General features: G+C 46.0%; 1 long non-coding RNA gene across 1 annotated transcript; it reads left to right on the top strand.

Moving 5' to 3' along the window:
* The first annotated feature begins 1103 nt into the window (after window positions 1–1103).
* LOC128349061 (uncharacterized) lies at window positions 1104–22650 on the top strand. The gene is made up of 3 exons (XR_008318528.1): window positions 1104–1528; window positions 17005–17037; window positions 22502–22650. It is a non-coding gene; the product is annotated as an uncharacterized LOC128349061 (long non-coding RNA).
* Window positions 22651–23255: the final 605 nt, after the last annotated feature.

Genomic DNA, 23255 nt, shown 5'->3' with positions numbered 1-23255 from the left:
AACTGAGTGGACATCAAAAAACGTGTGAGCACACAACTTAGAGGAAACACTGCCTCCAATTAAAGTGTGATTTTACTTCTCAAAAATGTTTCCCATACTGTTTCCCATTTTCCTCCCAAGATTCTCTGTCCACCAACATTTGAAGTTGGGCAGAGAATCTCAGGCTAAAGTTGGGTGGAAGTCACGAACCAGAGGTTGGTGGGTTCCTGACAACACACCCGTCAAAAGAGTGCACTCCCCAGGAACCCCAGGAAAGCTTTGTATTTTGTGTATTTTTAAATGGGTTATTAATTTTTAAAATAGAGATTATAGTTATATTTATATTATCTGTATTTTGTATTTTAATTATGTATGGTTTTAATATTTTAGGATCATCTGTACCTTTGCATTTTATTTATGCATTGTTTTAGTTATATTGTAAACCGCTTTGAGATTATTTTAATGAAAAGTGGTATAAAAATTGAACAACAAATAAAAAATAAAGGATCCTGCTATTCCTTCCTGCCATAAACAACATATTTAGAGCTTTCTTGAGAAGTAGTCAATTTATGCGTACATTTCAGTCTGCAGGATTAGTGAATTCCTGTTGAAAGGAGGGTGAAGTTCTTGTTCCACTCTGCAGCTATGTCCATCCACCTTTTGTAATGGTGCAAATCACCTTTCCCTGCCACACACAGCATATCGCTGACTATCTGTACTAGTGTCCACTGAAAGGCTTCAGGCTTCCATTTTAACTCCTGTGACTTGAAGTTCAGGGTCAACGGGGCGGGGGGAGAAGCTGGTACAAACTACCAGGGCCTGGCGGTCTGGGAGGCCACTGGGCCTTCCAGACGTATGTTGCATATATTTTTGTCTTGCCTCCTGCAGCCCCCCCGCACCTGCCCTGCCACGAGGCCAAACTGCTGAATTTTTAAAATAATTCTAACCGCCATGTGCGCGGCCGGGGAGTGGGGGGTAAGCCAAGCACACACAAACCCGTGATGGTGGGCGGAGCGGGAGCAGCTGCTGAGCCTGACCATCCAGCCCAGCGGCCCTTGAGAACTATGAGCGGCTCCAGAGTCCAGAGTCCCTGCGCAGTTTGAACAGAGCGTTGGCGCGAGATTCCAACTGCCCAGGCACGCTGGAGCGCCTCACAGTTCTCAAGGGCCGCTGGGCTGGATGGTCAGGCTCAGCAGCTGCTCCCGCTCCACCCGCCACCGTGGGGTGTTCCACTCACCCACCCGCGCCCCCTGGCCGCACACATGGCAGCTCGAATTATTTCAAACATCTGCAGTTCAGCCTTGGCGGCGGCAGCAGCAGCAACAGCGGGGGGGGGGGGGGCTCATGGCGGTGGCGGTCCTGGTTTCAACTCTGGGTCCCACTTCCACTTGTTCAACTGGCATGACAGTTTCTTCTAAGGGTCCAACAGGCCCATCTTTGCACTTTCCTTTTTTCTTTTTGCAAGTGACAGATAGATCCTTTATTACAGTCATAAACCAGATAAACAATCATCATGCAGTCTGCGGCAGACAATAGAGCCTACACCAAGGTAAGCATTTTGTAAGCTATAAAGCAAACTTTAGCCACGTTTGGAGAAATAAAGTCATAATAATCAGACAAAAGGTGCTGCAGATAAAGCGTATCAGTGTGGCCGGGAACATTTTTGTTTTCTCACTTTTAAAATAGCACCTAGTGGGGGGTGGGGGTGCAAATTCAGACCTGGGGGGCATGAGGGGAGGTGGTTTAACCTCCCCCACCCCATCCTGGTGCCACAGTCCTGATGAAAAGTGCCTCTCAATACTGCTGTTTGCCCCGGGAGGGAAGCTATGTGTAGCACGCAGGGTGAAAAGCAGCACTGGGAAACAAAAACTCTCCTGCACTGTGGTTGTTAAGGCCCAAGAGTCCTTTTGGGGATCTGGCAAGCCAACCTGAAATTGTCAGTTTATCTTTAATAAATAAATAAATAAAAGTAATTGCATTGCAGGCAGATAGTTCTGATTTGCTTTCTTTGGCTGGATGCTCTGGACTAATTGTTTTATCCTGCTTTTTTCATTGCAATCATGCCATACATATTAATATTAAGTAAAGCAAGGATGGCAATGCCAGACCATCCGCACATAATCTTGATTTCCCCCCCCCCCCTGTACCTCATTGGCACTTTCCCACTTGCCAAACAGATTAGGATGTGGGGCTTGTGCATTCCCGAAATTTCCAGCCGAACTGAATCTACAGTCGCATTTTGCCATCATTACTACTTTGTGCAGCCGGCTGGCTACGTACGATTGGCAAAGGGTTGAAATCAGAGATAGCCCTTCTCTCAGCAGATTATTTCCTGCTCTCATGTCTCTTGCTATGGCAGTGATGTGCAGATGAGAAAGAGACCAGCATGAACTCAGCTGTCCGTGACTTGTGGACATGAGATGCCCTCATCAAGCACTTCTGACCCCTGGGCGGTGGGGGTGGGGTGGGGGGAACCCAGCACAATGTTGTGAACTTGCCCCTTTATAAATATTCAAATTATAACATCCTACTTCATCCCTAATTTCCATTTCTGTCCCAATAGTGTATCCTATTATCAAAAGCATTCTGCTTCGTGTCCTGCTAGTCTTTGAGAATCCAAACCATACAGCTCAGAGCTGCAAAACTCTGACTCTCTTGCAGAAGTTGGACTACAGCCCCCATCATCCTTGACTATGCGCTATTGTGGCAGGAGATAATGGGAGTTGTAGTCCAACAAGGGCTGGAGGGCCTAAATTGTGCAGTCCTGATACTGCTGATTTAGCTCTTATTCTCTCCTCACTATTGTTAACCACTTGCTAATTTTCAGTGCTTTTCTTTGAGCACTATCCTTCCTGTAGATTGCACATATTACAGCCTCACAGGGGTGTTGTTGGAAATAAGGAATAAATCTTGGGGCCAAATGAACATAACATACCATTGCATGTAAGAAGACACTAGAAGCCCACTTCTTTGCTGAAAAGAAACATCAGAAGAGGTAAATTTCAATGGAAAGAAAGAAGGGAAGGGAACTTTTCAGTGGTAGGGGCAGAGGTGCCCAAGGTATAGGTGGCCCTTGTCATCCACAGTCCCAACACCCGTGGTTTTGCATATCCGTGGTCGAGCCATGTGCACCCCACCTCGTGTGTGGATCTAAAAGTACTTAAAATGTGCCTATCTGTGGTCCTAAGATGGATGGAAATGACCCCCAAGGTCATTTCTGGCCACCAGCTAAATGGAGTCATTTTGTGGCTCTTTCAGTGATTTTTCATGGAAAAACAGCACAATTGGAGGTTGGGGGGGGGGCATTGCTGGACAGCTGGAGAATGTGGTATGTTGCTTTTTTCTGCCCTCCAGGAATCTAAGCCCCCAATTTCCATTCAAAGGCCTCATCATCCATGGTTTCGTTATCCACGGTTGTAGAGTAGAACATAACCCCCCACAGATAACGGGGCCACCTGTACTGTGGCAGCTGAGGCGAGGCACAACATGAGGTCTTGCCCGATGCCTTGGTGGGTGCCAGTCCCTTTTAAGAACTGACCCTTGCAATCTTTGGAAGTGCAACAAGGTGGGGGGAGGTTCTTCTTCTTCAGCCTCCTCCTCTTTCCTTATGCTCCTTGCAAAGTTTGCAAGGAGTGTGAAGCGAGGCACTCCTAGCAAAGCTTACAAAAACCAGATCTGTCCCAAAGAGCTGCTCTGTTGGCAGTGGCAGGGGCTAACTTGCCACCCTCCTGGCATCCCAATAATCTGTCGCCTGAGGCAACTGCCTCGCCTCACCTCATGCAAAGACCACCCTGAGTAGACAGTATCTGCAACCTTCTCCTTTACTGCTGCTTTTCCACTACTTCTCCCCACATGTTGGGATTTTGCCCAGGACATTGTCTCAGTTCTTTCTGTGGGGCATGCTTGTCTGTGGAGCTCTTCTCACAATCAGTGAGAAGCGCTCCGTGGAGGTCTGCGGGGAGAGTGGATTTGACTTACTCTCCTCGCAGATGTCTGAGCTCTCTTCCCTGAATGGGCGGATCACCTGGCCAGACGACCGGCTGCGCTCCTGGCAGCTCCAGGGGTTGGGGTGCTGAGATGTGCCGCTGTGCATTGCCCCCCCCCGGAGCCGCAATAATGCACCGCGCAAGTGCACAGTGCATTACCGGGACCCCCCTCCCCCTCCTGAATGTGCCCACTGTGGCTGCAAGCAGCTGCAGCTAACACGATTGAAAAATTGAAGTTAAGGGAACGCTCGCTCCTTTCACCTCATTTTAGAGGGTGACTAGTTAGGTGGGTTTCCGCCATGTAGCCACGAGGATCAGGCATGATCCCAGTGGTTCACACGAGAGTGCAAAACCGGGCTGGGCTGCCTTAGCCCGGTTGTGCACGCTTGTGTGAACAGCCTCTATGTTTGAACGTGTCTATGTACTGGCTTGGGGGTGGAGTCACAGTTTGTCTCCTCCTTCCTTGCTGTCTTGAATTTCACACTGAGAGATTCTCCTTGTCTCTGCATAAGAGACTGTTAGTCTGTTTATTGTTTTCTTAGCCTATGTTTTAGTTAGTAATAAATGTCAAGCTCCTGTTTCTCAGATAAAGTTGCTTCCTGTACAATTACTTAGAGAGGATTACTTGCTCTCCCCTCCTCTCCCCCAATACACCCCTTCAGTAAGGAGAGGAGAGCTGGTCTTGTGGTAGCAAGCATGACTTGTCCCCTTAGCTTAGCAGGGTCCACCCTGGTTGCATAGGAAAGGGAGATTAGAAGTGTGAGCACTGTAAGATATTCCCCTCAGGGGATGGAGCCGCTCTGGGAAGAGCAGAAGGTTCCAAGTTCCCTCCCGGGCAGCAGAGGCGTAACTATGGGGGGGCAGGGGGGGCACGTGCCCCGGGCGCCATCTCTTCTGGTCACGTGGGGGGCGCCGCCATGACAAAAGATATTTTATTATTATTATTTATTTTTTGTTAATACAAATGTTTCCTGCTCAGTGCAGCAGCGCTGCAGCAGTCAAGGGAGCACGTCGGCGCCCCCTCCCCCATGAGCGGTCCCTTCTGCGCCGCCCACGCCCCCCCCATTCCTTTGCTGGCGCCTGGCGGCCAGTCAGTGGCCTGGCTTGGCGGCGGCGGCGGGTGCTTGTGAGGAAAAACCTAAGTATAATGTAGTATGTTGGGGGGGGCGGTGGGGGGGGCGCCATTTCAGTGCTTGCCCCGGGCGCCGTTTTCCCTAGTTACGCCTCTGCCGGGCAGCATCTCCAAGATAGGGCTGAGAGAGATTCCTGCCTGCAACCTTGGAGACGCTGCTGCCAGTCTGTGAAGACAATACTGAGCTAGATATGGTCTGACTCAGTATATGGCAGCTTCCTATGTTCCTATGTAGTTTCTCTGCTTCCCCTGCAGGATTACAGATGCACGTTTACCTTTGCAAACACATATTTGGCAATGTGCAAAAGAAAAAACAACTGGAGGGAGTTGCAGTGATGGATGCAGAAAGAGTAAAGCACCCTTCCACTTCAAGTGGCATAGCAGGGAAATGCTTGACTAACAAGCAGAAGGCTGCTGGTTCGAATCCCCGTTGGTATGTTTCCCAGACTAACACCTACAGGTGAAACTCGGAAAATTAGAATATCGTGCAAAAGTCCATTAATTTCAGTAATGCAAATTAAAAGGTGAAACTGATATATGAGACAGACGCATTACATGCAAAGCGAGATAAGTCAAGCCTTAATTTGTTATAATTGTGATGATCATGGCGTACAGCTCATGAAAACCCCAAATCCACAATCTCAGAAAATTAGAATATTACATGGAACCAAGAAGACAAGGATTGAAGAATAGAACAATATCGGACCTCTGAAAAGTGTAAGCATGCATATATATTCAGTACTTGGTTTGGGCCCCTTTTGCAGCAATTACTGCCTCAATGTGGCGTGGCATGGATGCTATCAGCCTGTGGCACTGATGAGGTATTATGGAAGACCAGGATGCTTCATTAGCAGCCTTCAGCAATTCTGCATTGTTTGGTCTCATGTCTCTCATCCTTCTCTTGGCAATGCCCCATAGATTCTCTATGGGGTCAGGTCAGGTGAGTTTGCTGGCCAGTCAAGCACAGTACACTGTATACTTTTCAGAGGTCCGATATTGTTCTATTCTTCAATCCTTGTCTTCTTGGTTCCATGTAATATTCTAATTTTCTGAGATTGTGGATTTGGGGTTTTCATGAGCTGTACGCCATGATCATCACAATTATAACAAATTAAGGCTTGACTTATTTCGCTTTGCATGTAATGCATCTGTCTCATATATCAGTTTCACCTTTTAATTTGCATTACTGAAATTAATGGACTTTTGCACGATATTCTAATTTTCCGAGTTTCACCTGTATATCAAAGCATAAACAATAGTCCGTGGAAAAAAACTTAAACAAGGTAAACATATATATGCATATAAATACTAATGAATGAACATGAAAGCATGCTACAAATATTTACCAGGTTTACAAACCAAAATGTAATTACAAAGAATTACAAAAATTGCAGCAGACTAGAAAGTCAGTACAAACAGACTTAGAAAGAATGTACAAAGTACAAGGAAAAGTTCAAGGCCAAATCTTCACACCTGGAGTACAAAGCATAACACAGTACTTCGAAGCCAGAGCCACCGAACAAATCTTCATTCTTCACAAAATTGGAAATATGGATCGCTTTATACACAAACTGGAAAATGAAAAAGCTTTGGCTTTTTGTCCGTGATTCCCTGGTTTGGCTTGCGTTTGGTATTTGGAGAGTTTCCATAACACCTATATCAGGCAGCAGTGATATAGGAAGATGCTGAAAGGCATCATCGCATACTGCACGAGAGGAGGCAATGGTAAATCCCTCCTGTATTCTACCAAAAGAAAACCACAGGGCTCTGTGGGTGCCAAGAGTCGAAATCGACTTGATGGCACACTTTACCTTTACCACTTCCATTTCTCCACTGAAAACCACCCTTTTCAATGCTACTTTTTAACAGAGAAGCAAGCCATTGGGGCTTTCTTGAATGCAATTGTGCGTACTGCACAGTTTGCCGGATAGTTAACCAACAAGGAAAGAAACAGCCCAGGTATTTCTTTCACGTGTATTTTGGAACCAGTGCTGTTGAGTAGAAGTTCTTTTGTACAGACATGGGCTACCCTATTTTAAATAGCCAGTGAGCCTCTTCTCGTGAGCAGTGTGAAACACTCATGGGCAGGCTGCAGGGAAGGCAGGTTAAACCTACCTTCCCTGCAGATGATCGTCTCCAGCGGCGTAACTAGGGGAAATAGCGCCTAGGGCAAACACTGAAATTGCGCCCCTGTCCAAACAGGAATGATGGGACTTGTAGTCAACAATATCTGGAAATCCCTGTTAAAAGGAACACTGTACCATCTAGACATGGTTGTTGATCAAAACCTGAAAACATGAGCCATCTCTGTAAAAGACTTAGAACAACAGTCAGAAGTTATGCGAGGATTCCAAGTGTCATTTTCTCTGTCTCATCTCATTCTTTTTAAAAAACATGACTTTGTCCTAGAGGATCACCTGCCCAAATAGCCACTAGCAAAATAGGGGAAGAAGAAGGTGGTGGTGTGGTGGTGGTGGTCTATAAACCAGTGAATGATTCCTGCCAGCCTTTGTCTTATGATGACTGTTGGCTCATGATGGGGTATATGTGCATTCACCACACCAGTGCTTACTTTGACACCAGAAGGGAGAAGGATACATTAGTTTGCCACACTAGACAGAGGCATTTGCAACAGGAGCAGACAGCCAAGTTCTTCCAGGGCCAAAACCAGCCCCTGCCAGACTAAGAAATCATTGTAATTTGCCCCTTCCTGTCACAAGCAGTGTGCTGTTCTTTTATTATTGACTCTAACTCTCAAATATCCCAGTCATGGATGAAAAATTCAGGGTCAATTTACAAGAGACACATTTTCTACATGGAAGTTTCTTCTGTGCAGGTGTTGTGCAGAAACCCATGTGTAGTGACCGCCAGGGGCATAGCAAGGTTGGAATGGGTCAAGATGAGATTTTAAAATGGGCCCCCAGCCCCTCAAAGTCCAGGGCCTCCACACACCCCAGGCCCCCAAGGATTTAAGTCTGATGTTTCAAAATAAGTATGCTGCCTGGAAATACATTTCACTGAATACACACATGCACACTTCACAGTATATAGTGATATACATTGAGTACTATATATTTGTACTACTTTTAATGCCTAGAACATACTAGCAATGCTAATTATTAAAATGGCCCCATCGCTGCAGATTAGCAAAGGAGACTTTCAACCATGCAGGGTGAGCCTATGTTTGTTTTCTCAGAATTCTGAATAAATTCAGTAAAGTTTGATTCCAAGAGGTTTTTCACACGAGGCTTTTAAAGCTCTTTAACACACATCTCCTCTGGAATGGAAGTACTGCATTCACATGTTGGCCAGATTTACCCTGAAGTCCCTGTAAGTTATTGGAGAGCAGTTCACACACAAGAAAAATAAAATAAAATAAAAGCACAACACATGCTTCACAGTTCTCACTCAGACCTTCTGGGTTGCAAAATAACTTGAACATAAGTGTATTTATGAATGAATAAATGAATAAATAAATATTTGTTCCAGAAGTGTTTGTAATTTTCTGACATGAAACAAGCCACTTGTAGGCCTTTTTAGATAGTTTTTGTTTTTAAAGCCAGCACATTTTTCAGTCTGTTTTAAATTAAATATTCAGAGACTTCTCAGTCTTGCCCCATCCCCCATATCAAAGCCCTATGGCAAGCAGATCCCTATATTGGGGGGGGGGGTAACCACAAAAAGGAATTCACAGCCTACCTGGCAAAGGCTGTACTGGATGGTCTGGGCAGAGGGTCTGCTGCAGGGAACTCTGCCAGCCTCCTTCCTGGCTTGCTGCCTCCCTTGGGGCCTGCCGAGTTCAGGCTTCAGGGAGGCCTACTTGGAGGCCTCTCTGGAAGCCATGCCCACCCGCCGATCAGCTGAGAGGCGGGGAGAGAAGAGCTCTGCAATTTGCAGGCTGCTCCAATCCTAGGCCTCACCGATCCTAGGCCGGAGCTGGAGGCAAGTGGCTGAGGGGCCCTGGGGCTGGGCAGGTGGGCAATGGGGTGGGGGTGGCAGGAACTGGTGTGGCGCCCCCACCTCAGTGGCGCCGAGGGCACGTGCCCTGCCTGCCCCCCCAGTTCCGCCTATGATCGTCTCCCCTTCCCTGGGCGGGCGACCCAAATGAGCAGCGGCTCTCCCCGCAGGTCAGGCTGCTGGGACGCACCAATGTGCATCTCCCCACCCCCCGGAGCTCTGATAATTCACCATGCAAGTGCTTGTGACATACAAGCAAAACAAACGAGGTTAAGGGGGCACTTGCTCCCTTAACCTCATTTTACAGGTTGGCTAAATAGGCGGGTTTGCCTCCACTGAGCCACCACGATCGGCCCGATCCCGGTGGTTCACACCCATGTGCGAAACCGGGCTGGGCTCCCTTAACCCTGTTTTGCATGCCCGTGTGAACAGCCTCAGTATGTAGCACTTCTCAGTAGCTGCCTAGGGAGAGGACTGGAGGCGACTGCCTGGCAAGCAGCATCATGGGCAAGTGGTGGTGAGGAGGAGCTGCTGGATGGAGGAAGAAGAGGCAGATAGAGACCAATGAGATGCAGCCAAGCCTGGCCCTCGGCATATGGCCACCCCCTCACTTGTCTCCTCTCTGAGCTCTGGATTTCCTACTTCCGCAGGTCAAGGATTATTTCATGTCCTGCTGCCTGAGAACTGATCAGCAAGCCCCTACGTGACATCTAGGAGGCTGAGAACATGCTGCTCAGTTGAGCACTGTGGTTGCTAAACGCTATGGTGGAGCTACAGTGAAGGATGGCACATTAATTAACCCATTAGGTGCTAAGGTCCCATTGCATCTTTTGTCTTTTTGCTGTGACAGAATGAAATTACCATGCTTCTAATTTCTGGCTTTGATTTTTATACCTCTCTCCTTCTCCCCGCCACACATCTCTCCCTGGCATCAAAACAAGCTTTCTCCAGAGATCTGAAGTTGTATAGAAATTAGAGATGAAAGAATATTTTGCTCTTCTCACTTCCCAACCAAAGCAGGGCTACATTATCTACAGTCTATTTCTCTAAGGATTAAGTCTCATCTGCTGCCTTAAACTATGGAGGTCTGCTCTGCATTGTTTTCTCTGTTCAATTTTTGTTGGATGGTAAATGCAACCTGAAACAACATGGAGCCTGCACTCTCTCCTTTCCCCCACCCCCTCCTCACCACAGATGCAGAGCTGTGATGTAAAAATCTTGGTTTGTTAAACCACAGCTCTGTGTGTGGTCCAAACGGGGACGTTATGCTTAAACCAAGATATGAAACCAGGGTCAAATCCTGGATTCATATCCTGGTGTGTATGCCACAGCTAAATGACAGCTCCCAGAACTGGACAACACACACAGAGCTGTGGTTTAACAAGGCAGGATTCCTCCCCCACAGCTGAATGCATGAGGTTTGAGGAAAGAGAAGCGGGGAGCACACAGGCCTGGACCTTGAGGGAGGTGAGCTGGTCGAGAGAGGAGAACTGGTCTTGTAGTAGCAAGCATGCATTGTCCCCTTTGCTAAGCAGGGTCCATCCTGGTTGCATTTGAATGGGGGACCACATGTGAGCACTGTAAGGTATTCCCCTGAGGGGATGGGGCCACTCTGAGAACAGCATCTGCATATTTGCATGAAGAAGGTTCCAAGTTCCCTCCCTGGCATCTCCAAGATAGGGCCGAGAGAGAATCCTGCCTGCAACCTTGGAGAAGCCTCTGCCAGTCTGTAGACAATACTGAACTAGATAGACCAATGGTCTGACTCAGTATATGGCAGCTGCCTATGTTCTTGTTCCTATGACCTTGTTTGGGTCACATACACAGCCCACATGGCTCAGATGGTTTGTTGGGTTGCAACAAAGCATAGTTTGTTGGATCATCTGAGCCACTGTGAATTGTAACAATTCCAGACATGGTTCTCAATGGACAACCTATAGTACAAGCAGAGTTGCTAACTGAAGCTGTTCCTGGAGATTCCTCCTCTCATCCAATATCAAGCCATTAAAATATCCAGGACTGCTTTCAGTAGTCAACTAGAGATTGATGCTGATCCCTGGAGACTCCCTCCAGTTAGAAACATAGGAAGCTGCCATATACTGAGTCAGACAGTTGGTCTATCTAGCTCAGTATTGTCTACACAGACTGGCAGTGGCTTCTCCAAGGTTGCAGACAGGAATCTCTCTCAGCCCTATCTTGGAGAAGCGAGGGAGAGAACGTGGAACCTTTCTGCTCTTCCCAGAGCGGCTCCATCCCCTGAGGGGAATATCTTACAGCGCTCACACATTTAGTCTCCCATGCAACCGGGGCAGACCCTGCTTAGCTAAGGGGACAGCTCCAGAAGGGCTTTAAGGAAGTCATTGTTGTTCCCCCTTAAGTTCCATTTGAAGCACTCTTATCTGAGATTCTTGAGGAAAGATGTTTCCTCCTCATCCCCCCCCATCCCGCTTGTTCTCTTGCTCTTTCCCCAACATGTGGATTGAATGAGGCCGGAAAGAGCCAGGTGTCTGCAGCACCAAGAGGCAATTTGAGAACTGCGGGTATTTTGTCTGTTTACTTGAAAGCACAAAAATTGTCACTTGTGTGAGTAATTTGCTGCTAATTATGAGCTTACAATCTGCAGATAGGAAAATCAGAGCCAATGTGCGTTTTCAGAGGAAAAGGAAAATTACCCCAAGTACTATATAATTATGCACTTAGCTTAGCTTTGCTCCTGGATCCTTCCTAGCATCTTGCTCCTGCTTTGCAAATCAGGACATGTACCATCACCTATATGCTGGTAAATGGAAGAGGAAAGTAGTCAGAAATATGCTGCCTCCAATTATCTTGCTTTTTTAGCTGCACGTGCATGTTGTCATGCAATAAAATGAATGAACCATTTCACACATTCATTCATTGATTAAGTGCCGTCAAGCCAGTGTCAACTTCTAGCAACCGCATAGATAGATTCTCTCCAAGATGATCTGTCTTCAACTTGGCCTTTAAGGTCTCTCAGTGGTGCATTCATTGCTGTTGTTATTGAGTCCATCCACCTTGCTGCTGGTCATCCTCTTCTTCTCTTTCCTTCAACTTTTGCCAGCATTATGGACTTCTCAAGGGAGCTGGGTTTTCGCATAATGTGTCCAAAGTATGATAGTTTGAGCCTGGTCATTTGTGCCTTGAGTGAAAATTCTGGATTGATTTGTTCTATGATCCATTTGTTTGTTTTCCTGACTGTCCATGGTATCTTCAGAAGTCTTCTTCAGCACCAAAGTTCAAAAACGTCAATATTTTTTCTATCTTGCTTCTTCAAAGTCCAGCTTTCGCATCCATAGTATCACAGCAAAAACAATTGTCCGAACGATTCTAATCTTTGTAGGTATAGACACATCACAGCATCTAAATATCCTTTCCAAGCCCTTCATTGCAACCCTACCAAGTGCTAGTCTGTGGTGTATTTCTTGACTGCTGGATCTTTTACTGTTGATGGTCGATCCTAAAAGGCAGAAGCTATCCACCACTTCAATGTCTTCATTATCATTTCTGAGTCTGGTTGCTCTACCCGTTGCCATTAGTTAGTCTTCTTTACATTTAGTCGTAGTCCCATGTTTTCATTGTGCGGTAAAAATCTTTGCACATTACACTGCAACAAATCCAGCGTTTACCACCAAGCGTACACTCACAGGCAATCCTGGCTTGCTGGTGAATATCCCTGTAGTATATATGCATTTTCAACCCTCTGTATGTCAAATTCACACTCAATTTTTAGATGTACACCTGAAAGATGTAAAATTTCTTCACATGACCAACCCTACCTGAATAGGAATGGGCTAGACCAGGTTGGGCTGGCTGTGAGAAGGTCCTGGATTGCTCCTGATCCCGCTGCTCCTCCCCTGGGTAGCCCTGTATTGTATCCTATTCAGTAATCTTTTGCAGTTTGTTTGGACATTTGTCCCAAGGAGGATCCTGTAGAGGGTGTGGGAGAGGAGTCAAGAGGAAAGGGAGGAAAAGGAGAAAGAGAGAATGGAGTTGTTGCTGAATAAACCTTTAGTTACATCTACTTAAGACTTCCTTGTGTGTATGAGGGAAGTAGCAATAAAGCATCCAGGTTGAAAGTGAGGTAGGAGGACAAGCGCATGCCTCTACTTCACTTTCTGGTCGTTTGTATTCCCATGCTGCCAGAAGCTCCTCCCATGCTGTCAGCAGCCTTCTTCCTCTGCTTCCGGGGGAAGGAGTGGCCAGGTCGCATGGAGCTTCCCCAATGTACCACGCTACTTGTGCTGTGCATTGTGGGTTACCTGGCAGCCGAGCTTCCTGCCCCCACACGATCACTGCTTATCTCACTGAGCATCACTCATGTGGGTATGCAGGCAGCAGAGCTTTGATCAAGCTCTGGTCATCTGGGTGAAGGCAAATAGGTTCCTGCCTTCCCCGCAGTCCACCCCATTGTGGTTGTGTGAACGAGCTTACTATATGTAAAAAGGGCCTCTTTCTTGATGTCAGAAAACATAATATAGGGAGCTGCCTTCTACCGAGTCAGACTTTTTGTCCATCTAGCTCAGGATTGTCTACACTGATTGGCAGTGACTCTCCAAGTTTCAGGCAGGAGTTTTTCCCAGCCCTACATGGAGATGCCAGGGAGTGAACCTGGAACCTTCCGCATGCAAGTAGGGATGTGCAAACCAGCCTGGTTCAAGCAAGGCTTAACGTTGAGCTGGCCACATTCAACAGGTTTGGGGTCAAACTGGACCAGCCTTGGCTGGTCCAAGTTCGAACCGAACCGGGTCCAGTTTGAACTGAGCCAGCTCAGAGCTCTGCTGGTAAAGGGGAATCCGGTGAGGATTCCTCTTTACCAGTAAAGGGACAGGGGCTTCCCTAAACCTAGAGGGGGTGGGAGGGGAGTAATTTATTAGTTTCAGTGCACACAGTTACAGTGCATGCATGTGCCAACACGCACAAGCATGCCGGGTACTTCGGGTGATGTAGGGTCCGACAAGGCAACGAGGCGGAAAGGAGGTACGCTGCCACCCCGACAGACCCTTTGCTAATGGAGTGCTGGTGGGGGAAAAGTGGGGGGAGGGGTAAGTGCACCCTCCTCCGCTCTTAAAGTCAACCCCCCCTTCAAAACGGCAGAACCGCCAGTCCTTCATATCAGTTCGGAGGTCCATAAAGGGCCTCCGAATCGGTTCCATGCCCATCCCTTCTGAAGGGAAGGGGAAGCAAGGGTGGGGGAGTGTTCACAGCACTGTTCCTTTCATACACAAAGCTAAAGCTGTTCCCAGCATGAAGATAAAGTGATGGGGAATGTGCCACCTACTACGTTTTTGCCTATCATGAAATTATGACTATCACAAGATCCAGTGTGGGGCAGTGGTCAACATGTCAGAAAAGGACATGGAGGACCTCACTTCAAGTCCTCATTTGACAGTGGGTGTCCCTGGACTTGTCACTATAGCTCACGGTCAGCTCCAGGTCCAGGTAATTCAATCCTTGTTATCTATCCTGGTTAAATGCAGGTTAACCAAAGAGGTATGATGAGGATTACTGTGAAATTCTGCATTCTCACAATCCACTCCGCACGGCTCATTAATCTTTTAGTCATGATCCTTGAGATTGTGAGAACACAGACTGTAGACTGCTGCAGCAAAAGTACTGGCCTCTTCATCAAATGCTCTATGCAGCCATCTAGAGTTACCTGTTTGTAAGGCAAGCTGTGAATCTTGGCTTGATTACATATCTAGGTTTGGGTCTCCAAGTGATATCATGATCCTGAGCAGCATTACTTGATGTTCTGGAATTTATATGAATAAATCATGCCCAAATCTAAAATATCCTTCTCCTTAATTATAATGCAGACCAAAGAACAGATTGATTGCATTCATTTTCATTGTTGTCCTAATGTGAGGGTAATTTGAATGAAGGTCTCCGGAGGTCAAAGGGCCCAGTACTGATTTGCTTTGCCTACAAGCTAAAAAGCCAAGCATTAGCAAGGCTAATCTGCGGCATTACAACTTTATTTTGTCTTGAATCTCTCCCATAAAGAGGAGACCCAAAACATTTTAGAGAATTAAATCATACAATTACCAGGATAATAGCACAGAGGGAGTGAAACATGAGTCAGAGAGAAAATATATAGTCAGCTGAGATTTGAAATGAGATGAAGAGTCGATGAGGCGGAGAGCTACAGGAAGGAAAATGTTAAATACTTAATTAAATTTGCATGGGATTCCTTAATGGTAAACTAAGGCTAGGTTGGGAGACTTTGGAGATGAAAAAGACAAATTAGGCCATCTTGCCCATAAACCACTTTGGTTAAAATAATGTTCAATTTAATCCCAAGCTTACATCAAATGCTTTTAGTTATAGTCCATCTACCTACCACCACCAATAGTGTGAATATAATGTTGCATTAACCTTATGTTGCAGCCAATTCTGTGAGCAGCTGCACCGGCATGTGTGCAGGATCAGGCCAAGCACTGCAACCCCTGTACATTGTCACAATGTGTGATGGTGGTGCATCTGCATTACCTGAATCAGGATGTTGTGTTAGTGCACCAGGTTGTGGCAACACAAATGCACTGGCAGGAGCCACCACTAACAGTTGTGCACAGATTTATAATATAGGAGATCAAGAGAGAGATCAAGGCAGCTTAAACATACCTGCTGCTTACAGCATCCATCTGGCCCAGTAATGCACTGACAATGGTCTGCCAGAATATCAGGGAGGGAGGGAGAGCATTTGCCCAGCCCTGCTACTAGAAATGCTAGAGACTCAATTTGGGGCCCTCTGAGTTAACAGCACACATATATTGCCATAACATAACTAGGGATTATTTGCAGCTGACAAGCAAAATAAGAGGACAGATGTATGCAGCGGCCTCCTATATGTTGCCATCATAGCAAAAGATAAACATGAACTAGATGGGACATTTTGTGTGATCTGTCTAAATCAGAACAATGACGGGTGTCAAACAAGTCTCCACAACAGAAAACGTTTTTTGTGAGAGCCAGAAAATCAGTATGTATCCTCACATATGCAGGCTGGGAATTCAGGTCAGGGTATCAGTGTCCTCACCAGAACCATTATGTAGAATCTGGTGTTCTGGAAAAATGGAGGTAACAGAGAGTGACTTATTGGTTTCTTTCAGGTTTACTAGATACTTCCAACCACTGGCTTACATGATGTGCAGTGCTACAGAGCTGCTGTGCTGCTACTGGGGCTGCTGCAGACTTGCAAAGGAGCCCCAATGCTGTAGGGAGAATGGCCAGTTGTATAAGAAGGGCTGCTGCAGTTTCTCCCATTCACAACAATGGAAGAAACTGCAGTTGCACTGCTTGTACAACCGCCAGTTCTCTACAGCGTCAGGGCTGCCTACAGCGTCAGGGCTGCCTTACAAATCTGAAGCAGCCCCAAACAGTGCACGGTGGCCCTCTAGTGCTGCACACCATGTCAGCCACCATCTCTTACTGGATATATGGAATAATTTATTTGCAAAACAATCTGTTGGTCTCTTCTCATGTCACACACACAGCCACAAATTCAAGAGGAGAGGAAAGCTGGTCTTGTGGTAGCAAACATGACTTGTCCCCTTAGCTGGGCAGGGTCCGCCCTGGTTGCATATGAATGGGAGACTAAAAGTGAGAGCACTAAAAGATATTCCCCTTAGGGGATGGAGCCGCTCTGGGAAGAGCAGAAGGTTCCAAGTTCCCACCCTGGTATCTCCAAGTTAGGGCTGAGAGAGATTCCTGCCTGCAACCTTGGAGAAGCCGCTGCCAGTCTGTGTAGACAATACTGAGATAGATGGACCAATGGTCTGACTCAGTATATGGCAACTTCCTATGTCTCAAGCCTGCATCTTGTAGTAGGAGATCATTATGAAGGGTACAACACACTCTTACGATGCACTTTAGAAAAAAAGTATTTGTTTGTTTGTTAAATAAAAATATAACATTGTCTTTTACTGTTTCTAGATTGTGACAGATGCATGAAGAAGCCTAGGCAAGGTAAATTTATCTTTTCCTAAGCATTTAGTTCTTAGACTATATTTCACTGATCTGACCTCTGCTCTGGTTGGACAACTGTCAGCATCTCTGTCCCTACCAGCTGGTTTCAGCTCATACTCACAGAATGTATCAGCAGGGGTAATTCAGCCCACTCTGGCATAACAGAAACAGGTGGTGGACCAGCATGGGCTGTGAAGTTGTTGCTGCTGCCTTTTTTTTGTGAGTGTGGCAGCATCCTGGGGGGAAAGTACTTGCTTTTTCCAAGGACATTTGTCAGTCCCCCTGCTGAGGAGGGACTGTAGCTCAGTGGTAAAGCATACAGGAACATAGGAAACTCCCTTACACTGAGTCAGACCATTGGTCCATCTAGTTCAGTATTGTCTATACTGACTGGCAGCAGCTCTCCAAGATTTCAGGCAGGAGTCTATCCCAGTCCTAACTGGAGCTGTAGGGGATGGAACCTGGGGTCTTCTGCATGCAAAGCAGATGCTCTGCCTCAGAGCTGCAGCCCGATCTCCAAAAATGTATCATTTAAAAAACAAATCAGGTATGTCGGGAGCTGCCTTAAACCGGGTCAGACTATTGCTCCATCTAGTTGAGTATTGTCTGCTCTGACCAGCAGTGGCTTCTCCAAGGTTTCAGGCAGGAGTCTTTCCCAGCCCTGCCTGGAGATGCCAAGAATTGAACCTGGGACCTTCTGCGTGCAAAGCAATGGTTGTACCAATGAGCTACAGCCCCATCAGAAAAACAGGAAGCTGCTTTATTCTGAGTCAGACCATTGGTCTAGCTCGCTTAGTCTGATTGGCAGCAACTGTCCAAGGTTTCAGACAGGAGTCTTCCCCAGTCCTTACATGAAGGCAGGGGCGTAACTACTATTAGGCAAGGGGAGGTGGCTGCCTGGGGGCCCCCATGCCTCAAGGGGCCCCCCAGAGGCAAGTCACATGGCTATATATTGTGAAGTGTGTGTGTATCAGCGAGGGGCCCATTTTAAAATTTTGTCTCTGGACCCACTCCAGCCTTGTTACGCCCCTGCATGAAGGACTACATTACAGAAGATATCAAGTTTAATCTGTGAAGTAGTGGCCCCAAGACATGTTGGCTCCTGAGACAAAGCACCAAATGTTGTTCCCTCATCCCCTTATGTGACTGATTACCAGCAGGGATGAGGATCAGAAAGATCCTCCAGAAAGCTGTGAGTAAACTGCATAGTGTGTGTGTGCCCCTCCTCTTGGTCCTCATTCCCTAGTCAAAGCTGCTATGGTCACTACTTTCCCTCACCCCTCTCTCAGCACAGCTTCTAGGGATGTGGAGAACATTTTGAGCTTGAAACGTTCCAACTTGAAACAGAATGCCCTTCAAATGAAGGGCCTGTTTCAATCTCGGAACGGAATGATCCCATTCCGAGTCAGAAGATTCCAAGTGTTCTGAGCACCATTTTAGCTGGCTGTTCCCCCCCTTGCTTCCTGTTTTTGGCACTGCCTTCCGAGTGGCTCTCAATATCCTTCAACTTGATTTGTATGATAACAAGCCATCCAAGAAGCAAGGAGATCGCAAGCCAATCAGAAGCCAGTGCCAAAACCAGTCAGCAAGGGGAAAGCAGGCCTCCAAAGTGGTCCTCAGATCACTCAAAACATTCTGAGCTCATTCTGCCAGAAGTGGCTTGACCGGTTGTTCTGCTGGAACATTTTGGGCATTTGCGTTCTATTCCAAGCTCAGAACGGAATGCAAATCCCATTCTGTACACATCCCTAATTGCTGCTGCTGCTGCTATGAATACACTTCAACCAAAGTTCTCAAAGCGGTTTTCATAGGAAAATAAATAATACATTAACAAGATGGTCCCTCCTTTGTCCCCAAAGGACTCACAATCTAAAAAGAAACATAAGGTAGGCCCCAGCAGCGGCCATTTGGAGAGATGCTGTGTTGGCATTGGATAGGGACAGTTGCTCTCCTCTGCTAAATAGGAGAGAATCGCCACTTTAAAAGGTGCCTCTTTGCTCAGCAGGGCTTGGCAGCTGACCTTAGAAGGTCATTGTTGTGTTTCCAGGGAATCCATTCCTGTATCCAGGCCAGGTTCAGCTACAGTTTTTAGTTCAGTCCTAAACTGGAGGTGGGGCTGACACACAAGCATCAGGAGAATCGAAAGCAATCTGCACTTGCTTTCCTATAAACTAGACTTATTTAATTAAACTATTAACATTCCAAACCATACTCCACTGCCTGGTCCTTGTGTGTCACAACTCTTTCCTCTGGATTCTACAGCCGCCGCCACAGCTGAATGGACTCAAGGCAACTAGCAGCCTCCTGTACAAGGGCCAAAGGCAACAACTTGCAAAAGGGATCTGGTAACTGCCTGGCAGTGGACCCCTCTCCCTCTCATGCTTAATTTGAAGAGGAGGAAAGGGAGAGAGGGGAAGAGGAAGCCAACGTGAAAGCAAGAGAGGAGACTGCTGCCCTTACAGATGGGTTACACCTCTCTGGTAATGGCAGCAGCAAGTGCAAATGGAGGGGCGGGGTGTTACCTCCCAAGATTTGCCACTTCATGTCAGGTCACTTCATGTCAGGCTGGCCCTGAATCTCTGGCATCCTCAAATAGGGCTGGGGAAGACCCTGTTTAAAATCTCGGAGCACCTCTTCCAGTCAGTGTAAAGAATACTGAACTAGTGGACCAACTTTCTGACTCAGTATAAAGCCGCTTCACATGAAGCTCAACTGCTTTGATAATTTTCTGCTGAAAAGCAGCATCTGCCACTACAAATGATGATTGTCATTAAAACTGGAAGCTGCAGTGCTACCTGGACATGACTTTAATGTTTTCTAGCTTAAGACAGTTATAGTGATACCATCAGTACCATCATTTTGGAGAGCAACCTCTAGAATATTCACCTTGATGTAGCCTAGGTAGTCTGTTTAAGACCAAGGACAGCTAATCGGCAGCTTGTGGGCCAGATCTGTCCTCAAACCAATTTTATCTGGCTAGTGTTGATCCTACCAAATTATCATCAAATAAAATGCTTACACAAAGTTCCATTAAGTAAAAGGGGAAAAATGTTTTGCAGGTTTAAGAAGCAGAGATATTCTGCATTATAATGCTACTTCCATTTGTTGGGTTCTGAGGGGGTATGTCTGCAATATGTAAATGTATATAGTTTTTGTTGTTGTTTTATGCAACCCTATGACTGAATCTATAACAACACTCTATAACTGTGAAGCCCTTACTTCCAGGTGGCATCAACTTTATTATGAAGACTGACCATTCATGAGATGGTCAATTGGTTGGCAAGCTTGTGGCTCCTGGATCACAAACAAACTATCACCTAAGAAACCAGCAGTTAGTCCAGGGGTTCGGAACCTTGGATCCCCAGATGTTGTTGTTCTGCAAATCCAATTATCCCCTGCCATTATGGCATTCAGTATGACCACATCTGCGGACTCAGGGTTGAGAACCCCCAAGTTAGACATTCGTGATTTAGACTACAGCCTGTCTAGGCCCTAATTTGATTCCAAAAGTCAGAGTGTTGTGGCTATTTGCTTTCAAGTATTCCATCTGAAGCTGTGCTTAAAAGGACATGTGATCTGGGCTTACCCTTGGCTATATAGAGAAACCAAAGAAAATGCCTCAGCTGTTATTTCCTTTATAGTGCTATTAATAGCTTCCTTTCTTATTCCCAGCGCTATCTGTACAGCTGGGCTAATACGGCAAAATAACTTTTCATGAACAATTGTTTGAATTTGTAAACAAATGTCTTTCGCCTGCATTCACACTCCTGCCTGTATGTGCAACAAATTTCCCCCCAAATGGATTTTTAATAGAATTCACATCCCTGTACACACCGTGCAAGGAGTGACTCCAATAACTTGATGATGAACCGTGCTTGACATTCAACTGTGGCTGCCAAATTAAAAAGTTAACAATATAGGAGTATTTGTCATATTCCATAGGATTGCTCTGGGCATCCCTTGAAAAGAGGCAGCCTTATACTTTACACTTGACATTCATTAATAAGATCGGGAGGATTGTCAGCAAATTTGGCAAAATTTTTGATTTGGGGGGGTAGATTTTTAGGATTCGTCCTCTATGGATGCATTTTGGACTGAATCCAGCCTGTTGAGGTTCAGTCCAATCTATATCTAGAGTAGGCTCATGGAGAGCAGACAGTTACCTAGAGTCACCTAGGCTTTGGTGGGCAGTGATGCGGTCATTGTTGTGTGCCACTGCCTGCACACCCTCGCCACATCACTTGCTTTATGTCGCTTGCCAGAGGTGTGTAATCTTTGCGTTACACACCTCCTACATGGTTTTTAAAAAAACACCTTGTAGGGACTGTGTTCTCTTCTAGAATGATGAGCAAAATGCTTTTTGATGCCAGGTTTTTAAATACATTTTAGCTGCCTTTTACTCCCACAAAATGCTTTCTAAGAATTATGTAAGACAATCTACAATATTAAGTACTTACTTATAACTCCTATATATTGTAGACTTATACAATTGTCAGGTCCTCTCATTGTCTAGTATTCCTCCTTCTTCTGCAGCATGTGAAATAAGTCATCTGATTTATATACTAAATCAAGGAACAAGCTAATGTTACAGAGGGGTATTTCCAGACAGAGGGCTTTTTCACATCCCATGGGCTTGCGCAAAGAACTACATGGGAAGTTATAGCTGGAAGTCTATACCTAGCAATTCTTGTGCCGGTACATCCTACTATTTTCTGTCTACAGCAGAGGTGAAACACTGGGGAACACTGAGGGTTGGGGTCAGTGTTACTCTAACAGGGATTCCCAGATGTTGCTATGATTCCCAGTATTACCAGCTGCAATGGCCTTTGGCTGGGGATTGTGGGAGTTGTAGCTAGCAACATGTGGGAATCCCTGTTACGGGGAATACTGGTTGGGCTCCCTGGAGCTTTCCAAGACAGCAGGCTTTACCACGGGTTTTCTACAAGGCTTTACTGAAAGTTCGGTTGCCCCAAAAACCAATGCAAAAAGTGGATTTTTTAACCCCAGATATAAATCAGGCTACACTGTAATAGCACAGCGGGAAATGACTTGACTAGCAAGCCAGAGGTTGCCGGTTCAAATCCCCACTGGTATGTTTCCCAGCCTATGGGAAACGCCTGTATTGGGCAGCAGCGACATAGGAAGATGCTGAAAGGCATCATCTCATACTGCATGGGGGAAGGCAATGGTAAACCCCTCCTGTATTCTACCAAGGACAACCACAGGGCTCCGTGGTTGCCAGGAGTCGACACTGACTCCACTCCATGACACACTTTACTTTATACTCTAACAGGCTATGAAAACCTCCAGTTGTGTGTGAAGTGCTCCCTGATAGCTTGTGGGGACTTCAGGGTAAATTTGGCCAATATGTGAATGCACACCTCCATTCTGGTGTGAAAAGCAGGTGTGAAAAACTTCCTGCACTTTACCTCCCATGGAAGTTTAATTTTTTGTTTAATTTCAGTTTTGTTGTAGAGCACTTCTGGCTTACCGAACTTCTGCAGCATTTCTCTCCACACACTTCTGCTGAGACGCCTGGAGTTTGGAAGGAAGGAACCATCTTTGGTTTTGGGTGTCTCCTTGTTTTCTTAATAAATCATTCCTGAAATTGCCCTGAATTGTTCTCCTGCCTGATTGTCCAAAATAAGGCTACAATCCTATGCACACTTCCCTCAGCAGTAAGTCACATTGAACATAGTGTGGCTTACTTCCAAGTAAACATGCATCTATTCTGCTGGTAAGGTCACAATTTCCTGTTTCTTTTTTTAAAAAACCATTAAATTGCTGCTCTTGCACTCTTTTAATTACTGTGGGGAAGGATACAGTACAGATACTTTTTAATATATAAAGAGGGGAAGAAAATAGGGGAGCAAAGGAGGTGGATCACTTAAGAACTGAGCCTACGTAGAAAAGCATGGAGGGCTGCTGCTGCTTCCTCACCTCTTCCCCTGATGCTTCAGCCATAGTCTATAATGGGGAATCACTAAAACGTTTGACTTCTTTCTTATCAGAATGGGATGAAAATAGTATACATTCTACCAAGCAAATTTAATGCACATATATCCTGGGATTTGTCTGCACAAATACTTTAAGGTTTTATTTTTATTTATTTATCTAGCTAGCTAACTAACTAGCTAGCTAGCTAGCTATCAAATTTGTACACCGTCCCAAACTTTCGTCTCTGGGTCTCAACTTTTTGGCATTTGAATCCTCATGCA

The sequence above is a fragment of the Hemicordylus capensis genome, chromosome 1 (genome assembly GCF_027244095.1).
Source record: "Hemicordylus capensis ecotype Gifberg chromosome 1, rHemCap1.1.pri, whole genome shotgun sequence".
Classification (NCBI taxonomy): domain Eukaryota; kingdom Metazoa; phylum Chordata; class Lepidosauria; order Squamata; family Cordylidae; genus Hemicordylus; species Hemicordylus capensis.
The sequence above is the reverse complement of the archived record's forward strand: the minus strand, read 5'-3'. Positions and strand labels throughout refer to the sequence as shown.